Consider the following 7500-nt stretch of genomic DNA (forward strand, 5'->3'; position numbering starts at 1 on the left):
TATTTAACAAACAATAATATAAATCTCATCGTTTTTCTTATCGTTTTTGCTCAAGGAGCAAACTGAAGTATCCTAATGCGTCATGCACAAGAAATTATAGTTATCACCTTCCGTTTTAAAACAATCTTAGAGAAATGAGGACCCCAACAGTGACGTAAGAATAGAATGGATAGAAATTGAGGCATTTTTTGCAGCCAGCATAATCAGTCGCAAGCAAGTTTCACCTGGCATTGAAAGAAGAGCAATCGAGTACAACCTTCTAATACTGTGACATATTTTGTAAAGGCTTCATTCTTTGCACAATAGGCCAAACTTTAAAATGTTTTATTCTTTCTTGGCAGACAAATCGGTGTATTAGCGTCGTAGGGCGTCTTTTAACTTGAAACTTCAAAATTCAGTCCTGTTATCTAGATGGACATGGCAACACATGCGGAATACATACGAGAGCATAATGTCACACTTAACTTCGGAGTCACGCCATTTTTTTCTTCCCCGGTTTAACAAGTGACGTGGAAATCTTTGCTCTTCCTTGAATTATCAGCTTCCGGAAATGGTCTTAAGTGTATTGAGCAAACGTGAGATACCCAAAGGAGCTCTTTCAAAGATGACGCGACAGAAGGAAGTTTGAACAATATCCCGAATTATGCCATTTACGACGTATTATACGGACCTTGTGCTTGCCTTTAAATCAGGCCCAGTTCTTCAAACGATGGATAGCGCTATCCACTGGATAAATCGCTATCCACTGGATAACTCAATTGATTTTGCTAGTGTTTATCCGCTGGATAGTGATTTATCCGGTGGATAGCGTTATCCACCTTGGGCATGGGGTGGGGATTTTGACATTTTCTGAAAAAATGAGTCAAATCCCCCACCCGCCGAACCAACATATTTGGCCAAATGTATCAAAAGCCCCCACGCTGGGGCGAGTAGAGGTGGCCAAATAATGTCCTTTAGACCTTGCTGCACGCAATAAGAGTGCAATGCATGTACCACTCACCTTTCGTTCAGCCACCTCTCACAAGTGTGGGAAGTTTATTTCAACGCCTTCTGGGCATTTTTCAAGATGGCGGAGTTATTTTCAGGCAACCTCGTTTCCAGGGCCTTTCCCTCACTACCTGGGGAGGAAAAAGATTGATATCCAAGCCCTCTTAATTATCCAAGATGGTGGCCATGTCAAATTCTCCACCCTGGGGATATGTCGTACGATCAAAATCCCCACCCTTGGGACAGACTTCACAGTCAAAGCCCCGTGGGCGTTCAATAAAAGATGCATCTGTCTGGCAGATCTACTGTACACCCGTTTATAACCATCTATTGAACAACAGAAGAGGCGAACTGAGGCAGGTCATCAAGAAGCTTAGCAACAAGGACGGCAATCGCAACGGCGCAACGAGAACATCGATTCAAAACAGAAATTCTCGTATCTGTAATCAGTTCGCGCCGGATTACTTCAACTCTTTCACTGTGTAAAATGTGTGTGTTGTCCAAAATGAAACCGGTTAAAGTTTGAAGAGAGAGAGAGATCAAAAATCTGAATTCGTCGGCTGCCGTTGTCCTCAAGTCGCTGATTTTGATCATTTGACGTTGTTGTTTTGCTTAGGACGGGAAACTGACGCACCGAATGTATAACGCAGATGCAGAGCATGCAGATCAATTCTTGGCGCTCATTATACCTTCACTTTGTATTGTGAAGTTCTCGTTGCCGTTGCCTTCCTTATGGCTAAAGCTTCCTATCATTTTACTTGGTGTAAATATGGGGATTGTCAGTAGTTCCTATGCAGGGAAAAATGACAGCACTATCATAAATTTACAGTCCAGGCTTTAATGATTGAACTGCGATTTTTAAGTGAGTAGAGAAGGGGAGGGTTGTCTGCAAAAAATGAAAAAGCCTTACAAAGAGCATGTCAGGAAAATTTCAAGACGATCTCTTTCCATTTTCCGCCTCTAATGTAAGACCGGTGCGTAATATGATAAAGCTGTAAACCACTTCCCAACTTAACATTCCACGGAGAAATCATGGAGATGTCAACTGGGCAGGCCCCTTGCAGTCCTTACAAAGAGTGTAACAGGTGGATCTGATCTCACCTTTGCTAGATGTCACTGAAATTCTCCTCTACGCAAGCTGAGTGATATACGAAGCCGGAAGTACAATGGTTCCGATCAATTTGCCGTCTCGAAGACAACGAGCAACAGAGATGTACGTCGTCCCACAGATATTAGCCCAAACTTCAGTGACGTGAGCAGTGATAGTTTTAGCTTCTGCTAGTCTAACTACGCTTCAACTGTTGTAAGACAATCCCTTACTACAAAAAAAAAAAACAAAATCAAAAACAAACGGAATATACGATGCTTTAATAGGTGCACTATTTCCTTATAATTCGATTATAGAGAATTGAAGAACTTCTCTCCTACGGAAGAGATAATATTTGCCGTTGCCAGGCTTTTTTGCGAGCGTGCAATTTTTTTGTCTCAAACCACGTAAGCTCGGTCCACAGGAACACCAGACTGTGGCCAGATAATGAAACATGTTCGGTGCATTAAACTTCTCTGTAACAAGATATGACTTCCCTTTTAGCCTTAAAGGTTTCTCCTTCGCTTTCGCTTTAGAAATATGCGTCGACGCTTCTAAATGCTCGAATGACAATAACCACACTCTTACTTGCGAACCGTTAAATAATGAAGAGACAAACTGAATTAGAATCAGCAGAGCACAAAGGAAGACAAGTTCAGTAAAGGCGCCATATAATTAATATGTATTAAACAAGGCTTAAATTAAATTATTCACAGTTTAATTACAAATCATTTGTGTGGTTCAGCTACGAAGGATTGCAAACATTTGACTTACCGATTAGGAACGTAGAGCAAACTTTTCCTAGAAATCTCTCAAGTTCTTGCGATGATGAAAAATCACTGCACGGTCAACAAGTCTGAGGATTCTAATATAGAACCTGTTCAGCTACGCTCTCACCCCTGAAACAGACACCAACATGACATTAGCAAATTCTATGATGGAATTTAACAGTCCAAGAGGACATGCAAGAAACCTTGGCCGTTCATCTTTGCAATAATCATGAAAGACAAAGATCGGTGGTGCTAACATTGAAGCGATTTTTAGTTCGTTGCAGCCGCAACTTTGATCATTTCGAAGGCACAGGACATGCGTGCCTGGTGGGTTGAACTACTGTAGCTTTGCGATGTTTATAGCACCGAATATAAAAAAGATCAACCTCAAACAATCAATTGCTACGCGCTTGCGTATTCCATTATGTACTTGAGACACCACACTAGGCTTGATTTGTTGAGGTGAAAGCGTTCCCCAACCTACTTTCACGTTTGTCCACAAGCCGCTATGTATTCAAAACTGGTACGGTCTGATCGCGGGTACGAAAGGCTGGATAAAGTAGGTTGATGGAACGTAAGTATTTATGGCACCAGAAAGCATTGAAAAGGGAAAATTCCCTTTCTATAGATTCTATGGCAACAGGTCAATATTTGCTTATCAATCATGGATGGCTGGATTTTTATAATAAACGCTTAAACGCACCCTGCAACCACAAGAATGCATAATTATCATTTTAGCGCAGTTATGCTGAAAAGGTTCACTCAGACAGCGCTATGCAGTTTATTTCTGTTAAAATAACTATGCATCTGTCCTTCTGCTGGAAATGCTGACTGTTAACTATAATAGATGTTTCAGTTTTTAGACTGCTCAAGGAGGAAACTGAAGTACCACCTTCCGTTTTAAGATAGAAAGGCAATTTTTGCAGCCAGCATAATCAGTCGCAAGCAAGTTTCACCTGATATTGAAAGAAGAACAATTGAGTACAACCTTCTAATACCGTGACATATTTTATAAAGGCTTCATTCTTTGCACAATAGGCCGAACTTAAAATGTTTCATTCTTTCTTGGCACACAAATCAGTGTATTAGCGTCATAGGGTGTCTTTTAACTTGAAACTTCAGAATTGAGTCCTGTTATCAAGATGGTCATGGCAACACATGGTGGAGCGGAATACATACGAGAGCATAATGTCAAACTTAACTTCGGAGTAATGCGATTTTTTTCTTTCCCGGTTTAACAAGTGCCGTGGAAATCTTTGCTATTCCTAGAAGTATCAGCTTTCCAGAAATGGTTTTAAGTGTAATGAACAAACGTGAAATACTCAAAGGAGCTTTTTCAAAGATGAAGCGACAGAAGGAGGTTAGAACAATGTCCCGAATTATGCCATTTACGACGTATTTTACCTACCTTGTGCTTGCCTTTAAGTCAGTAATACAAGCTATACAGGTTTAGTTAGCTGTAGAAGGGGGCTTCATAAAGACTGCTGAAAAAGTTACATCGCCATTGTACAACAATTTAGTTAACAGCGCAGTGAAGGGAAACGTCCCTTTACAAATATCCTGTTGGCAGTCGGTCAATAATTAGGATTCAACCATGGTTGGCTGGAGTTTGACAGTGAATCAAAAATGCTCGTGGTAGAAGTTGAGTCAGGGTTGAGGTCAACCCAAAGCTTTTTCTCACAGATTATTAATTGATTTTATCAGCTGCTCTTCTGGCCGAAGCTCCGCTGACTCTCGAACGGGGTATCCTCAGCGAGAAGAGTTATGTATGTGGAGGGAATATCATTGGGCTATATGGAAATGGAAATTTTATCAGAATTTAGGACTTTTGCTTGTGAAGGGAGATCAAAATAATAGTGGAGTGATGTTCGGCTCTCGAGGTGACGAGTGTGCAGCCTTCGCTTCGCTTGAGAGTGTATAAACGAGTACTGATTTCACCATATCAGCAATGGCTAATGAATGGACCCAAAACAAAAGTGAACAACGTATTTGAGGTAGGGAAAGTTTATTGCGAGAGAAAGACGTTCAGTTTTTCAACTTAACTTTTTTTGGAACTGTTTTCGCCATTAAACTCTCTTACTACATAATAGTTATGCATTGCAAAAATCGCCTTGTGAGGTTGGGTGGCCTGTGAGTCACCTTCAAAATATCAGTGAAAATATAGGGGCGTCAGCCTTTTGAACTCTTTAAAAACGCCTCCGAAAAAAACTGTTTGTATTTTTGAGGATAAAGATCAGCCTAGTGTATTAGGAAAGTAGAATTAACGACGTCTTGAACTTTAACGAAATAGAGAAGACGAGTCAAACAACATTACTTACATTCATCGGCCATCTTTCTCCTCTTTCCTCGGCAGCGAGACAGATTCCCGCGCTTTTTCACGCTTTCACACCCGGGACAGCTGTCTCGATTCCAAGTGCCGCGCCCCGAATCCCGAAAAAAATCCAGTCGACGCGGGATTGAAATTATTCCGCGGTTGCGTTCAGGTCAGCCTTTTCGCCCACAGCGATGCTTCAGGTTTCTTTAATTTGTTCTCAAACATTCGTACGGTTCGAAGTCTTCCATTACGCTAGTTTAATAGGAAACCGTTTTAAAGTAGTTAGTTTTTATGGTGTGGCGGACAATTTCCACAACAAGTGCGAGGTTGTTGTGATATGAACTTTAGGCAATCATAACAATTGTTTGCTTGAAACGGCAGGGGTATTTTGCAGAGCGCCGAACGCTTAAAATCGGTATTTGATGGTAATAACTGTACATAAACGCAACATTAACAAACAGCTAACCATTTTAGAAATAGGCGCTTAGACCTAATTACTAAAGACATGCATTACCAGAATTGAAGGCAAACCATTCGGCGTTTTGCAAAATACCCCTGCCCAACACCGAATGGTTAGCTTTCAATTAGCCAGTATCAAAAATACCATAATACTCTTTGTTTCTTCCTCCAAAGTTTTGCATAAGCATTGTTTTTTATTTTCTCTTGGGACTTGTAATGGTCTTAAAGTGCCCATAACCCCAAAATACTTTTTTCGCTAAAATTAATCTTTGCACCTGTTCGAAACGCATTGCGGCCATTTTTTCCTTTTTCTAACAAATCCTGCCATTTTATAGGCTTCGAAATTTGCGAAAATCTAAGCATCTTTTGTTCACGACCGAGTCAGAAGGGGAGTGGGTCTATTCCTGTTTTGACGTCACAAACTGATTTACATTGCATTTACTCTTTGTAAGAATGCATGCAAAGTAGATTGTGACGTCAAAACAGGAATAGACCCACTCCCCTTCTGACTCGGTCGTGAACAAAAGGTGCTTGGATTTTCGCAACTTTCAAAGCCTATAAAATGGCAGGATTTGTTAGAAAAAGGAAAAAATGGCCGCAACGCGTTTCGAACAAGTGCAAAGATTCATTTTAGCGAAAAAAGTATTTTGGGGTTATGGGCACTTTAAGAGCAACTGGAAACAATGCTTATGCAAAAGTTTGGAGAGACAAACAAAGGGGATTATGGTATTTTTGATACTGGCTAATTATGGTGGTGCATGTCTGCAGTAATTAGGTCTAAGCGTCAATTTCTAAAATGGTTGGCTTTCAGTTAATGCTGCCTATAAGTACAGTTAATACCATCAAATACCGATGTTATAACGTTCGGCGTTCTGCAAAATACCCCTGCAATGCTTGTAATGAAAGTTGGAAGAATCATCGCAGTTAGTTTAGTTGAGCGATTTAAGCAGTTGCAATGGAGGAATCCTTGATCCTTGTTCTCTTTAAAAAAATTGCTTGCGTTCTCTTGTTCCCGAAAAACGTTATTCTCTAGATTTTACGCACACCAACTCCCCACCCCCCCCCCCCCGACCAAATTTTACTCCACACCTGACGCAAATGGTGCCCTTTCTAAGAAGTGTCCTTGAGAAAATAAGTGAAACGAAACCATATTTCTACCTTGAAAACTTTTGGGGAAGACATGGATTTATCAAGGCAAGCTGGTCTGAAAAGTAACTGTCAGTCGTGTCTTCGCCGGGGATCTTGGATCATAAGACACGCCAGCCAGGCAGCTTGGTTTGGCGACGCACCCATTCGTCGTGGAAACTTGTTACGACTAGAAATCCAAATCTAAGTTCCTCAGCGTTCGACGGGGTCAGTAATTTAATGTGCCTTTGCAAAGGCCAAGTGAAAGTTTCAATAGATCTTTTGACCGAGAGGGCGACCATCTTGAATTCTACTGTCCTCAGGGATATAGAATGGGAAGCCATTACCCTGGCCCGGGAGCAATTACCTTCATGTTGTAGGTATGAACTTTCTTTGAGTGCAAAATTCTCCCAACTAGACGTTTCAGTTTCTCATCACGTATCATCAAAGGATGAAAAGATAAAACTGATTTCAAAATCATAAACCCAAGTTAACTCACAGTATGCATTTGCCCCCCCCCCCCCCACCCCCCCTACCCCCCGGGGCATCTTAAATTTATCCGCTCGAAACATCAGAATTAGAAATGGCCTCGGTATCGGTAATAGGGTCTATAATTTTATTTTACAAAATTTCGTAAAGTTCTGTTTATTTACAATTAATATTTCATAATTCTACCTCTCTTGTCACCACTTCAAAAGAACACGACATTTGGCTTGGTGTAAACAGTGGAAGATTCTTAAAGCTCCAGAAAAGCCACT

General features: G+C 40.9%; 2 protein-coding genes across 12 annotated transcripts in view; both read right to left on the reverse strand.

Moving 5' to 3' along the window:
• LOC137984942 (uncharacterized) overlaps nt 1-5318 on the reverse strand; it is a 34608-nt gene extending 29290 nt beyond the window's left edge. For 3 of the 11 annotated variants that reach the window (XR_011119200.1, XM_068832287.1, XM_068832291.1), the window contains exons 1-4: nt 3231-3416; nt 2849-2973; nt 2089-2306; nt 1001-1118 (exon numbers count right to left, since the gene is read on the reverse strand). The gene's annotated coding sequence lies outside the window, so the exon portion shown is untranslated. Of the gene's footprint in view, nt 1-1000; nt 1119-2088; nt 2307-2848; nt 2974-3101; nt 3424-4252 lie in introns of those variants that run through there. The other 8 variants (XM_068832295.1, XM_068832298.1, XM_068832293.1 and 5 more) reach the window with 6 other exon arrangements.
• A 2026-nt stretch (nt 5319-7344) lies between these two features.
• The window catches only part of LOC137984502 (transcription initiation factor TFIID subunit 5-like), a 28338-nt gene continuing 28182 nt past the window's right edge, over nt 7345-7500 (reverse strand). The window contains exon 19 of the mRNA XM_068831668.1: nt 7345-7500. This exon is cut by the window's right edge and continues 327 nt beyond it. The gene's annotated coding sequence lies outside the window, so the exon portion shown is untranslated.

Source organism: Montipora foliosa, chromosome 14, assembly GCF_036669935.1.
Source record: "Montipora foliosa isolate CH-2021 chromosome 14, ASM3666993v2, whole genome shotgun sequence".
Lineage (NCBI taxonomy): Eukaryota > Metazoa > Cnidaria > Anthozoa > Scleractinia > Acroporidae > Montipora > Montipora foliosa.